The sequence below is a fragment of the Papio anubis genome, chromosome 12, assembly GCF_008728515.1.
Source record: "Papio anubis isolate 15944 chromosome 12, Panubis1.0, whole genome shotgun sequence".
Taxonomy (NCBI): Eukaryota; Metazoa; Chordata; class Mammalia; order Primates; family Cercopithecidae; genus Papio; species Papio anubis.
The window spans coordinates 6,824,528-6,839,650 of NC_044987.1; the positions used below are offsets into that span (position 1 = coordinate 6,824,528).

General features: G+C 38.4%; 1 long non-coding RNA gene across 1 annotated transcript in view; it reads left to right on the plus strand.

The window, feature by feature from the left end:
* The window catches only part of LOC103878000, a 73,645-nt gene that overhangs the window by 12,532 nt on the left and 45,990 nt on the right, over positions 1 to 15,123 (plus strand). Inside the window, exons 3-4 of the long non-coding RNA XR_001895286.3 lie at positions 3,800 to 3,938; positions 4,816 to 6,503. This is a non-coding gene — a long non-coding RNA (uncharacterized LOC103878000). The remainder of the gene's footprint in view (positions 1 to 3,799; positions 3,939 to 4,815; positions 6,504 to 15,123) is intronic.

Genomic DNA, 15,123 nt, shown 5'->3' on the forward strand with positions numbered 1-15,123 from the left:
GTCAATAATTGCATAATAGTAATAACAGTGGTAATTAATGAAAATTATTACTAATAGCATAAATATCATTTACAAAAATTTAAAGACATGGCATAGTGTTTAAAAAATTGTGAGTGTATATGTATATAGAAACATGAAATTTTAAAATGTTCATGGGAGAGATATACATCAACTTCAGGAAAATGGTTACCTCTAGATTGGGGAGGCAAAATATAGTAGAACAGACCTTTAGTTATTTCTGTAATACTTTAATTCTTAAAGCTAAAAGAGAGACATCTGAGAAAATACAGAAAAAATGTTAATCTCTTTCAATCTTGGTAGGGGTTGCTTGACTATTATCTTGTTTTTTGCAGTTTTATATATGTTTGGAATATTTCTTCATTCTTAGTTTTTTAATAAATGATAGCTGAGGAGGTAGAGGAAATGAGTCTAGAGAATTTGATCAGAGAATTTGTCTCCTGGTTGATCTCATCAAGATCTCTAACTTTAAGCAGCATCTGTATGTGGACTCTGTCTCCCCTGAGAGGTAGGCTGATATGTACATACTTCTATTCCACATCTCCATCTGGATATCCAATGGATCTTCCAAACTTAGCCTAACAAGTTTTTGATTCCCCACTCTTGCTCCCAACAAAACTTGCTCCTCTTTGTTTCCTCACCTGGGTAACCAATCCCACTCTCCACCCAATTTCCCCGGCCCCAACTTTAGGTTGTATTCATAATTCATCTCTCTCTCTCTCTCTCTCTCAGACACACACACACACACACACACACACACACACACACACCTCTCTGCTGTTAGCAAGTCATTTTGATGTTAGCTCAAAATATAAATCTTATGGCCAGGTTCACTGGCTCATGCCTGTAATGCCAGCACTTCAAGAGGCCAAGGTGGGAGGATTGTTTGAGGTTAGTAGTTTGAGACCAACCTGGGTAAAGTAATGAGGACCCCATTTCTATAAAATATTTTTTAAAATTACCTGGGCATGATGGTGTGTGCCTGCATTCCTAGCTACTTGGGAAGCTGAGACAGTAGGATTGCTTGAGCCAAGAAATTTGAGGTTATAGTGAGTTATGATCATTCCACTATACTCTAGCCTGTCTCAAAAAATCTATATCTATGTTTCTATATCTATCTGTCTATACCTGTTTATATATCTCCAGAATCTACCATTTCCCACCACTTCAACTGTTGCCATCTTAGTCCAAGCCACTGTCTTCTCTTCCTTGCTCTGTGGCAATGGATGTTTCTTTTGTTTCTCATTCTAACTCTATAGTTCAACAATAGCACTGGTATCTTTTAAAATGTGAATCACAGCCGGGCGCGGTGGATCACGCCTGTAATCCTAGCATTTTGGGAGGCTGAGGCAGGCAGTTCATGAGCTTAGGAGATGGAGACCATCCTGGCTAACACAGTGAAACCCCGTCTCCACTAAAAATACACGCACACACAAAATTAGTCCTGCGTAGTGGCATGCACCTGTTGTCCCAGCTACTTGGGAGGCCGAGGCAGGAGAATTGCTTGAACCTGGGAGGTGGAGCTTGCAGTGAGCCGAGATTGTGTCACTGCACTCCAGCCTGGGTGACAAAGCAAGACTCCATCTCAAAAATAAATAAATAAATAAATGTGAATCACATCATGCCACCATCCTGGTCAAACTCACGAAAGAAACAAAATACAGGTTCCTTTCTGTGGTCTCCATAAAGCCAAAGGAATTTTTATATTTTATAGAATCTCAAATAATATTTGTTGGATAAATAAATGAATGGGAGAAAACATTACTGAAGGAATAAGGAACTTAAATTGGTGCAAGATCATGGGCACAAGTGGAGGAGCCAGCATTTAACACTAGGTGAAATATCACTCCAGCATAACAAGAGAAATGCTGGAGGAGATGGTTGAGGCTTTGGTGGAAGGAAGTAAAGGATTTCCTGCTTGATGGGTTTTATTTCCTCAGTGAAGTGTGAGGCCACGCCAGCAACTGCCAGGATGTGTGGCATGTAGGATATATGTAAGAAGAGAGGAGAAAGCATGCGTCAAAGAACACAAAATCAAAATTTCTGCCAAAGTAGGATTTTCAACATGTTTACTGCCTATTATGACTTAGTATTTATGAATTTAGTATTAATCCAGTCATCCCCATCAAACCCTTTTCTTGTAATATTTAACTGCTTGAGTGCAGGCACAGAAAAGATGGAAAGTTAGTTCTGATGAGCTGGAGTTTTTACTGGAGTAGAAGAAAGGAGGGAGGGGATAGTAGATAATGATTGTATCTAATGATGGATCATAAAATCTAAGCTGGGCAAAGAGTACAGTGAAGATAGGAGGGAGGTTAGGAATAGAGAGAACTGATGGTGTTCATGGATTGGAGATTTAGATGTGATATGAACTGCAGCAGGGTGAGAATTAGATACGGGAATACTTGGTATAAAGATTACAAAGGTGAAACACCAGTGTGATATTGACAAATGTATGTTTGATATTTGTTTTTTGTTTTGTTTTGTTTTTTGAGACGGAGTCTTGCTCTGTCACCTCGGCTGCAGTGCAGTAACCAGATCTCAGCTCACTGCAAGCTCCACCTCCCGGGTTTTTACGCCATTCTCCTGCCTCAGCCTCCTGAGTAGCTGGGACTACAGGTGCCTGCCACCTCGCCCGGCTAGTTTTTTTGTATTTTTTTAGTAGAGACAGGGTTTCACTGTGTTAGCCAGGATGGTCTCGATCTCCTGACCTCGTGATCTGCCCGTCTCGGCCTCCCAAAGTGCTGGGATTACAGGCTTGAGCCACCACCCAGCCTGTTTGATATTTGACCCAATTTCCTGGCATACAATTCCTAAAATCCTTGGAATCTTGAAAGTGCTGTCTTTTTTGTGTGCTAGTGATTGATTGATAGCTTCAGGACGGGGCTGATCACCAGAACGACCAAGGCAGGATGAGAGGGCTGGGACTTTCAGTTCTACTCCCCAAACTCCGGGGAAGAGAGAGAAGCTAAAGGTTAAGTTGATCACCAATGGCCAATGGTTTAATAAATCATGCCTAGGAAATGAAGCCTCCACAAAATCCCAAAAGTTCTAGATTCTGAGAGCTTCTGGAGGTTCTTGGAGGGTGGTGGGCCCGAGGAGGGTGTGGAAGTGCTTCACCCCTTCTCCCTACCTCACTCTGTGTGTTTCTTCATCTCTACCCTTTGTAATAGCCTTTGTAATAAACTGGTAAACATAAGTGTCTCTCTGAGTTCTATGAGCTGATCTAGCAAATTGATGAAATCTAAAGAAGGGGTTGTGGGAGCCCTAACTTGAAGCCAGTGTCAGAAGTCAGAAGTCCCTGAGGCCCAGGCTTCAGACTGGTGTCTGATGGAGAGTGGGGCAGTCTTGTGGGACTGAGCCTTCAGCAGGTGGGATCTGACACTGTTGCCAGGTAAATAATGTCAGAATTGACTTGGACTACACCAACTGGTGTCTGCTGCAGAACTGACTGGTGTATGGGGAAACCCCATCCTTCACATTTGGTCACAGAAGCTTTCTGTGTTGATTGTTGAGTAAGAGACTAGAAGAAGCATTGTGAGTCTGAGTGTGAGTTTCTTCTTCAGAACTGGCAGTCAGGGGACTGATTGGCTGATTGTAGGAAAGGTCATTGAAACAGAGGGGATTAGGGTATTGAGCTATATTAAAGAACAATTGAAAATGTTGAATGTTAAAGAAAAAAAGTCTAGTCTTCAGAAAGACAGAGAAGGTTACTAAAAAGCAATCAGGAAGGGGCAATGCCATTAACATAAAGGTTTGTTTGTTTATTCATTTGTTTCAGGAGGAAATGGGGAAGGGAGACATCTAGAAATGTCACTAAAGACAAAAGATTATACTCACCCTATTTTCTGCATGAAGGAATACAGTCTCACAAATAAACCATCGCTTTTTGAGATGTGGCAGAGAAACAGCATTCTCAGGTAATCATGATGTAATGTGTATATATATATATTAAATTATCACATGCACATCTTAAATATATACAATTTTTGTCAATTAAATATTTTTAAAATAAGAGATTTTGTTCTGTTTGTTCTGGTATTACCCAGTACAAAAACTATTACTTTTGTCAATGCTTCCATAACTTGGGACAAAGTTTCTTATTTGTTCACTATATTCTCTCTAGTGTTACTTCACCTTTTGAGGATCAAAACCAAAATAGCCTGATATGGTTTTACTAGCTGTAAAACTGCATTTTTCCTTTGGTATTTGATACTTGCAAAAATAAGAGTTAATAAAGCAGCAAGATATCTGCCTATTGTTGTGTTTAGGGAAATAAAAAACTAATCAGCTATTTAAAAAAATTCAGAATGCTAGCCTTTGGTATCCCCTACTGTTTGATTTTGGGCAAATCATTTAACATGTTTGTTCTGAATTTTTAACCTGTAATGTAAGCTGGACCGTATGATCTCCAAGCATCTACCTAGGTCTAGAGTCCTATTTCTTTGTATTTATCCTATTTACCACATTGCCTTCTGTATTTTACCAGTTTTCAATTATTTTGGAATTATATCTGCTATTTGCTAAAAATGAACTTTAAATAACTGAGATCCATGTGGTTTTCTTCTGCTTCCCAAAAGACGAAATTGGTGGAAATACAGTAATCTCTACAGATAACTCTTGGTTAGCCACACTAATAGAACTTAGCATCATTGATGAGAATTCAAATATTAAGTAATAAAAAAAAGTTTATATTTGAGTTTGGACTACACCTTGATTTACTTATTTTGCAGGTATACTTTCTGAATTACACCATTATAAACTAAGCATTATAAATTAAATATTCACATTCTCTAGGTAATTATCAGCTGAGAGGTATGAGGATGAAGAGTTCTGAACTTTCTAATAGAAGAGGAAAGACCAGACTGTAATTAAATAATTTAAAAATGCATAATATGTCACAACAATAATAACAGTAATACTAGTCAACAAATGAATCTGTTGGATAATGGAAAGTTAACTAAATAAACTTGTCTCTGTTTGCCATCCCCAACTTGAAATAACCTAGGGCACAAATAATCTTAGCACAGTACCTGGCACAAAACAACTCAATAAATATTGATTTCTCTTTTTTTCTTGATTATTAATACAGGTTCCTTTTCTATTTTCTTAATTTATATGAAGGTCACTTCTTCTCTATTGATTTGAATTCTTGTAGAACAAAGAGATTACAAATACAAAAAGAAAATGTTGAAACCTTGTTCTAAAGGAGAGCTTAATGTGACAATAAGAACAGTTTCCCTTGCAGTAAAAATACTGTTAGGAAGTGTGTGGACTCAAAATTCGCATCAAACCTATTTATTTTGCAGATATGGGGTAAATTTCCCCGTTAGTCACTAAGATAGGCATATAAGGCACCATGACAATAATTATTATAAGCAACCAGTCTTCAAATGGATAGTTTGAACATAATATAATATACTTTAACAAATGGGATTTTAACACTCTCTAGGTATTTTCTCTGCTGTGTGAAATGCACTGTGTGAAATCTCTTTGTTCAGCTCAGACAGGTCGTTTGTCAAATTCCTCCTCATTATTAAAAATGTATTCAGTGGCATTTAATGAGTACATATGGATTCAGAAATGATCACAAATCAAAATTTCAAAAGTCATATTTTTATCTGCACTCTCCAAGGCTATGAATATGTAGCAGGCCCTTAATGTGGACTATTGTTAGTGCTCAAACAGGATCTGATTCTTATCACTGAGATTTTATAGCCCTCCTTTTTCAAGTAAGGAAGTTACAGAACCCAAAGAGATAGAGTGAGTGTCTGTGAAAGAAACCCCGAGAATGGGGATTTTAACCTCAAATTGCAGTCCCCATTCAACTATTCTTCCATTTAATGACTTTGTAATTAATATTTGCTAATTTATTATTTTGTTTAGAAACTAGTGTTTATGAAGTGTTTGCAAATAAATTATGCTCTGTAAGTACTACAGTATTAATAGTAACAATAATTATTGTGTGAATAAGTGTAATTTGAAACAGAATTCTTGGATTCCCATTTTGAAGCGTTGCTTTTTCTCTTTGCACAGTCAGAAGAGTACATCACAAAATTAGGCAGTGGGAAAATTCCCTTTTCAAAACCATACAGAGAGAGAGGCCTCACAGATTTTACCTAAACCGAAAAGATCGATGGTAATAAGGCTTACTATTTATCATAGCAGAATATTTCACAGAACTAAGAACAAAGGCAGTTTATGAAAATCTCACTTATTTGGTCCAGGTTCTATTCCAAGAATACCTTTAAAATGTGGTTCACTAAAGGATAAAAATATTTGCAGGAGTGGATACAGCTGTCACCTAAAACTACACATAAACATTAAAGGAATGTAGGCAGGATTTTAAACCAAAGACACTCACCCCAGTCTGGTCCATAAAAACTCTCCTCACAGCTCTTCTTGCTCTTTTGCCTTCTGCTGACTTGTTGCAGTTGGATACAGAGACTGGAAGCTACAGTTCAAGGTGATAAAGCCCAAAAAAGGTAGAGCTGGGATCCTCCAACCATTGTTTGAATGACAGCTGCTTGCTTGAAAATTTATGTGAGCAAGATATGTACTTCTACTTGAGTGTGTGTGTGTTTGTATAAATATATGTAGACACATATTTACATATATACACGTGTGTTTTTATATATGTGTGTGTGTATGTGTATATATATGGTCTTAGTCCTTTTTGTGCTGCTATAAGATAATAGTTGAGACTGGGTAATTTAAAAGAACAAGAATTTATTTCTCACAGTTCTAGTGGCTGAGAAGTCCAAGGTTGAGGGGCCGATATCTAGTGAGGGCTTTCTTGCTGCATCATCTGATGGCAGTCGGTAGAAGGGCAAAAAAGCATACTTGTGGGAGAGAAAGGATGCCAAATTCATTTTTTTTTTAAATTAGGAACTTACCCTGTGATAACGTACTCCTGGAACAATGCCATTAATCCATTCATAAGGATTCCTTGTGACATAATTACCTCTTAAAGGCCCCGCCTCTCAACAGCCTTGCATTGGGGATTAAGTTTCCACACGTGAACTTTGGGGAACACATTCAAACCTTAATATGTATCCATACAGTATATATAAATAATGTATATAAATAATTTATAACTATATATTGAGTACTACATAAGTATATAAATGCAAATTATATATACATATAATATATTAAGTTATGTATTATATAATTATATATAACTTAAATCATAACATAATCATATATAATATACATAATAGTTTAGTTCTCAGAGTGACTGCTTTCATTATGTGTAATATACAGTACCATATCTCATATAATTATATATAATCCTTATACACATTATTATATGTTATATTTATATATGTGGTCATGCTACATAAAGATATTTCAATCAATAATGGACCACATGTATGACAGTGGTTGTATAAGATTATAATGGAGCATATAGAGTAACCCGATATTGGCATTGCAGATCAAGTAGGGGAAATTATTGGTATTTAGTAATGGTGCTGGGATGTTTGGTTTTCCGTATTCAAAAAAATGTATATATAAATATATGTACCATCTGGGCTTGTGTAAGTGCACTCTATGATGTTGCACAACAATGAAATCACTTAACAGTGCGATTTCCCAGAATGTATCCCCATCGTTAGGTCGTGTTATGATCATGTGCCTGACTGTATATAATCATAAAAATAGCAAGTATGAGAACTACATTAGGATCAAACTTCCAGAATTACAGTGCAAGGTCAGAATGAGCCAGCAGCGTGACCACCTTGATGCCAAATACTGAGCATTTATCTAGTGCTTTTACCTCCTCATTGACAAAGAACAGGATTGGTGCTGCCATCAAGATGACACTATAGCCTGCAGATGGAGATCATGTGCCAATAACAACATAGACAGGAGCATCATAGGGCAAGGAATATGGCAGGTGTTGACAGCTGTCTCTCAAGTTACTTCTTTGTAATCATTTGCAGGTGACAAATACAGGCAGCTTCAGCCCAAAGCTCGCTGCTGAGCTGCTTCCAGCCCTTGCTAAACTAGGGCAGCATTACAGGCTACCTCCAGTTCTACAGACTTTGCCACTAAAGGCCCTGTCAATACCAGATATACACTGGGCTTGTACAGGCTATGTTCACCTCTGTAACTCTTCTGTGTTTAACAGCAGGGCAGCTAACTTCATCATCCTTCACTGGATTTTCCTTTTCGGCTTACATCTCCAAGAAGATTCTAGTGCTGTAATATCTTTCTTTTTCCCTCTATTTACTACAGGGCTATGTCTAAATGTGATTAGATTTACTCCATGCCAGTGCTTCTTGGGTCTAAAGTCACAAACTGCTAACAGGTAGATCTGAGAGATGCTCAACAATTCTGCCTTCCTATTTTGCCTTTCTATTTCTCTCGCAAGCCAATGCAGTGTAAGTTAAAGCCAATTTCTTTCTTTCTCAGACAGACACCACAGCCATTACATTGGGGGTTAAATGGTTTTCACTCTCCTAAAATGGTTAAGATGCCTGTGTTATTGGGTTACTTCAGCTCCCTGTGATCCACATCCTGTTGCCAGCGAAGGTCACCAAGATTTTGGAAGCAGAGTAATGAAGTCTTAGGGGCCCTGGTTTTATTTAAGTAGTGTCAGCACATCATTGGTGGTGAAAAACCTACAAGGTGTGATTCCTCTTCTGGATTCTTAGAGCCCAAGCTGAGACTACAGGAGTTCACAGTAGAAGTTTATTTTCCACTCGAAATGTAGTTTCTATTCTTAGGTTTACATCCAAAGACACAGAAGATCAAGGCTTCCAGTGGCCCTTCAGAATGCTGTAGTAACGTCGACCCTAGTGACCTGAGATTGTTGAGGTATGAGACTCTTTTCCCCTATTCTTCAGCATGTTAGGGAAGAAGATTTTCAGAACTTTTCTGTGTAGCCTGTCTCTATGTCCATACTGAAATTCAAGGCATTCCCCATAATGTCTAACTCCAATCCTTCCTTTTAAGTCTCTCTGTCTTCCTTTCCTCCTCTCCGTTATTCAGCAATAGTGAGGCAGTCCGCTCAACAACAATGCCCTATTCAGATCTATTCCCTGCTTCCCTAGAAAAAAAATGCTACAATTTGACCACCGAAGGGAAGCATCACACATTTTACGTGTAAAATATCCCATCTTCATAATTTTAATCTTTTTTTTTTTGGTCTTGTATCACCAATATTGAAGTACAACTAAGGAGAATTAGAGATTTGGAGTGTGGGTTACATGTTACTGGCTTTTGCTGAACTTTTGGGACAGAGAGAGTGGAGGATGTCTTCAGCTCAAGTTATGCAATGATACTGAGCTCCATGCTCAGATACAGGAAACAGAGGAAAGGATAGCTACCCAGAAACCAAGGACAGTCATCGGGCTAGGTGGATTCCTTAGGGACACAGCTGCTAAGTAGGAGAAAAACAGCATAAACCAAGTCTTCTAATTCTTTGGCCTGTTCTCCAGTCCTCATTCACAGAGGAAGTGGCAAGGATCTGAGGAACAGCTTTTGCTAATTATTAGGCATTTTCACTCATGCTGTGTTCATTTTGCCAGGGTAATATAACTAAGTGTATGATTTTATTCTTGCTTATTTATCTAGGTTACTTGTTAGCTCTTCATTTCCTTACTATTTCCTAGTTTGGATTCCAAAACACCTTTCTAATGCCACTTCCTTGCTGAATAAGCTTCATTGACTCTCTATTGCTTATAAAATAAAATTGCATGCACAATTAACTATAATACAGTAAGCTAATAATAGCATTTATTGAGCCCTTTTTAAGTAAGCTGTGCTGCGTGCCTTCTGTGTATGATACCTAAATCTCACAACTGCCTTGCAGAGTAACTATTTTATTCCCATTCTACAGATGAGGGTTCCGAGGCACTGAGAGGCAAGGGGCTTACTCACAGTCAAAGAGCTCCTAAATGGTAAAGCCAGAATTTAAACTCAGATTCTTTTGAATCCAAAGTCATTACCCTCATATTAAAGTAGGTCATTGTGCTCATTGGTCAGTTCATTCATTTACTTAATTGACATTAATGACACTTGTATCAACAAAATATTATGGGAAGGCAAAAAAGGGAGCAATTAAATCAGAGACATTTAGAAGGGCGAAAACTTTAAGAATAAATAGAACTGAGTCAAGTGCTGAAAGTGCATGTAAGGTGTGGACTGGCTTTTGGAAGACGGTTTTTCTAGGATAGTGAGCATGAAAAAATAAATAATCAGTCCACAGAAAATAGAAAAAAAAAAAACAACCCACTTAAACCCTATGACAAATGTTTTTTTCTTCGATTCAGCCCAACTCTACTGAGTTTCAAAATAAATGTATGATTCAATTTAATGTCCTTTGCAAAAAAGCATGTTGGTTTGGGAAGATGACGATGCATATACTATGTTAGAAATGTATAGTTTCCTAAAGAGGCATTTCTTTATAAGACAATGGGTCTTACAAGACTACAGGAAAGGACATACATCTGGGGAATTGTCAGAGATGTCACTTGATTCTTCCTTTCACTGGACTCTTCTAGTAGATGAAGCATACTAAACATTTTTTTTTTTTTTTTTTTTTTTTTTGAGACGGAGTCTCGCTCTGTCGCCCAGGCTGGAGGTCGCCCAGGCTGCAGTGCAGTGGCCGGATCTCAGCTCACTGCAAGCTCCGCCTCCCAGGTTCATGCCATTCTCCTGCCTCAGCCTCCCGAGTAGCTGGGACTACAGGCGCCCGTCACCTCGCCCGGCTAGTTTTTTGTATTTTTTAGTAGAGATGGGGTTTCACCATGTTAGCCAGGATGGTCTGGATCTCCTGACCTTGTGATCCACCCGTCTCGGCCTCCCAAAGTGCTGGGATTACAGGCTTGAGCCACCGCACCTGGCCACATACTAAACATTTTGAGTGGGTACTGTTGGAAGGGAGAAAGGCCCCTGATGAGAATCACGTGGACAGGAATCTCCTTTGTCAGTGAGCCCCTGGCATTACGTGACCATGGCCATCTTACACTCATCATGGGCCACTTCTTAGGTCTTCGTATGCCCACTGCCCCTGAGATATAACTTGCCTTTGAAAGTGTCTATTTTGTGTGAGAACTGGGAAGTGGAGACATGAGTTTCACGTAGTGTGTTCATTTGCAGAGGCAGTGAGTGATGCTTCATTCTGAAACAAACATGTGAGTGAAAAACAACCAATCCACTCAGACTAAACCTATTTTCCAGCGTCCCTCCTGAACCTAAAACCAACAGTCGACTCAGACACAAAACAGATGCACATTATCCTGTCAAATTCTGCTCTCCCTAACTCAATTTAGCATGGCGACTGCAATCTTTTTTTCTTTTCTATGTTGGTTGTCATTCTACCTGGGACTGCTGAGAAATAAAGTTTATTCTTTCCCACAACTCATATATGTCCAAATACGAAATTTTCATGATTTTATTCTCTTGCTTCTCTTACGCCTCCACTTCCAACACACACATCAAATCATGCCAGGTGAGCTGGGGGTAATTGCTCTTAGTGCACTGAGCCAATGGACACATATTTTACGTTCCATTTTAAGTCCTACTTAAAATTTCTTCCTTAGGATAAGGTTGGTCTTTTCTGATATATATATATTTTTTTACTTTTTTAATATATTATTTTTAGAAACTCGGAAGGTACAAGATGATCCTTGAGAGATTCTCTTAACATTATTTACTCTATTTCAGAGAAATGGCTGGGAAAATATACTTCACAGTTGTACACGATCATTCAACTTGCAATGAAATACTTGTTGAATCTATTGGACTAGATAAATGTGAAAGCCAAAAGAACACACCAAAAACTGTACACTCCTATTATTTCTCCTTTTTCACCGTGGTTTCACCAATTCAGAAAGCAGACCGTAGCTTTGGCGGTTGGAGCTCTTGAAACTTATACTGCTAAGTAATAGATAAGGGATAAGTTGAAGCCGTCTCTCTGCCTCTCATTTCCTTAGACTCCATATGTTTAATAGCTCCTGCAAAGCTTTCCATTGTACAGACTCTTAATGCAGCTGTCGTAAGTGCAGCCATAAGAATTTCCTCTGATAAGAATGATCACAGAAAGCAAAATACCTGTTTTCCCGTTCTCATGCATTTACTTACTATGTAGGTAACCTTCAGCAAATCATGTTTTGTTTGTTTGTTTGTTTGTTGTTTTTTTTTTTTCCTGGGCTTTCTGTATCCTCAGCTTGAAAAAGAAGACCAGATGCTCTTTGGGGCTCTCCAAGCTCTAATCTTATGATCACAGTCTCTGGTGGGGTGATATCCACTATCAACATCAACTTGAATGAGTCTTTTCTCCATCTAAGAAAAAGCAAACTAAGAGAGCTTGAAAACTGCATATAATAATATCATAAAATTCACAGGCTGAAATTGCAGGGTCCAACGTTGTTAGGTAGATGATAGGGGAAGTCCATGATTTAGAAGCAGAAGCAAGAGATTTAGAAGTAGAAGCTGCTCCCAGTCTCTCATCCATCCAGCCAGAGACATTGTAACGATCATTTACCTAGGCAGCCCAATGTTTCAGTTTCCTCCTCAGTTCCTGTTTATGTAGAAACTAAGGTTTTGAAGTTATCCTAATGTTTTATTTTATTTGTTTTGTTTTATTTTGGCCTAGCATCTCAGGGCTTCAGAGGCAGATAATTGTATATGTTCAGGCCAAAACTGGAGAGTGTCACTATTTCCCTTCCTTTTCTATGAAATTTCCTGTCCTAGATTTTTAACTCTTTATCCTTTTTTCCCTTTGTATGTCTCAAGTTACACATTTTGGTCTGGCCATGGCTTTCCACCTGCCCGCTCTATAGCTCTTAAGAGTGGCCCCACATGTTCTGTCCCAGATTCATTACTGAAGGGACTCTGCCGCAGGAAGGCATGTGGCCTCAGGTACTCCTTAGTGCTAAATTTAACTTTATGCTTGCTATCTCCGTACGCCATTTCCCTTCGCTGTTTGTGCCTGCGTTTTCCTCATATGAAATGGAGATAATAACACTTACCTTCTGCAGCCCACCAGGGTGTTATGAGGATTAATTAAAGTTCTTTGAAGATGACAAGTCCTGAGCATAGTTATTATTAGCTAAGCAACCTGCCTGTTTTAATATTAAGGGTCTTGAGGAAGGGCAGATGAGCTCTTTTAAGCATAACCCTCACTCCCATTTTTCCCATATTACTTTTTGCCAGCTCCAGCATGCAGAGAACCTGAGGGTGTTCTTTGCAAAATGTGCTTTTTCAATAGGATTAAACTGCATAAATAATTGAAAAGTGGCAATGCGCCTGAAGAGTGGAGAGCACCTTCTCATTACTTCCTGCCTTCCCAGCCACCTCCGTGGAACCCTAAGAGCCCTCTAGTTTCCTAAGGCGAACTGCAGAGGCCGGTGGGAATTAATTCTTGGCATATACATACCATTTTGTTCACTTCAAAATATTTTACAAAATATACATTTTAAAAAAACCCATAGATTAGGCTCATTGATTCTCACTTCCATGATGGAAAAACTGAGGTATAAATATATGAACCCATTTGCCTAAAGACACAGAGGGAAAACAAAGGCAAAAGCCTCATTCTTAAACTCATGGATTATTAGGTTCAAAGATCTAAGTAGTTTAAATAATGGCATTTTGAAATTTAGAGTTGCCCATCTCTGGCCTTAGTTCTACTCTTTATAGTAGCACCAGTTTGCTGGCTTTTCAGCCCTGGAAGTAATGAAAACCTAAAAGGCGGCTGTCAGGCTTCTGGCTGTTCCTCATAATGGTATGTCTTCTCATTATCAGGTAGAACATTCCTCTTTCGTGTGTCCATTCTATTCACTGTTCTATAAAATCTCACCTCTTCTCTCTGAGTCTTCTTAAAGTGTGATGCTCACAATATATACTGAGTACTCTAGATACAGTCAGACTAGCATGGAGCAAAATGAGATTTTACCTCCCTTATTCCAGACTCTGTTCTATCTTACACAATGACACATCATACTCATGACTCCTATTACGTTTAACATCAGCTAACATTGCCACATCATTTTCACCTCCTGCTAGCCAAGGAATTTTTTCTTTATCTTTTACTGATTCAATTGATTTTTACCTATATGCAAGACTTCACATGTATAGATAATTATTTAGCATTCTAGTCTTCCCTTGTTTTTCTCAGCTTGATTAAATCGTTATCAACTCTGACTTTCATGCAGCCTGTGAGCTCACTCTTTTTACCAGCAGTGGTAATAATGATCCCTTTATTTCCTTTATTGCCTTTGCAGATTGTCTAGTCTGCAAAGGAAGACAACTCAGGAAAAATAAAAGCAAGACAGAAGCAGAAGGAATGGAAGTTAGGAAGTGAATAAAATGTAGAGAGGATAGTGATAGTGGAGAGAAAGACAATTTAAAATTTTCTAATTTCCTAACATACCTTTCTAAAGATGTGAACATTGCAAAAGAGGAAGAATTTCCTTTTTCCCAGAGCACACAGTAGGAACATGACTAAGATGAGATGAAATGTGCAAATATTGAATTTTGCAGACATTTTCTCTAACTTGTTATAACTTCATTTTCCCTGTGCCATTTCACCTTCATGTTGGTCATCAGGATTACTGAAAGGGTCTCAGTAACTTGGAGCAAAAAGTTTCTTAATGGATCCTATAGGAGAATCATACTTCCTTTTTTATTCCTGGGAGTCCTTTTCGATGCGGATGCTTTTCTGTTATTTTCTGTGGATCTGGATGGCAGTGTCACCTACTCTCAGGCTATTAGTTTCCCGACTACTGAGCTTTCTTTGGCTATTATAAGTTCACCCCTCTATCCTCATTTGGAAATGAAGGGATTGTCTACAGGGATTGTCTTTCATTTCTATTTTTATTAAAAAAAAATTTAATGCATTGCCATTTTACCCTCTTGCCTGCAATGATTGCAGAAAGAACCAAACAGCAGCCAAGAAGAGTCCTAAGTAATCCTTAGAGAAATAAGTGAAGTCATAATTGGATAATCGGCAACCAACAATTATTATCTGGGTTACAGTCTTTTTGAGTGTACCTTCATGCCAGCGTGGGGCGGTATAAATAGACATGTGCTCTGGGAGAAGGAAGAACGAAGCCGAGAGAGAGAAAACAAAGTAGAAGGTAAAGAGTTTCC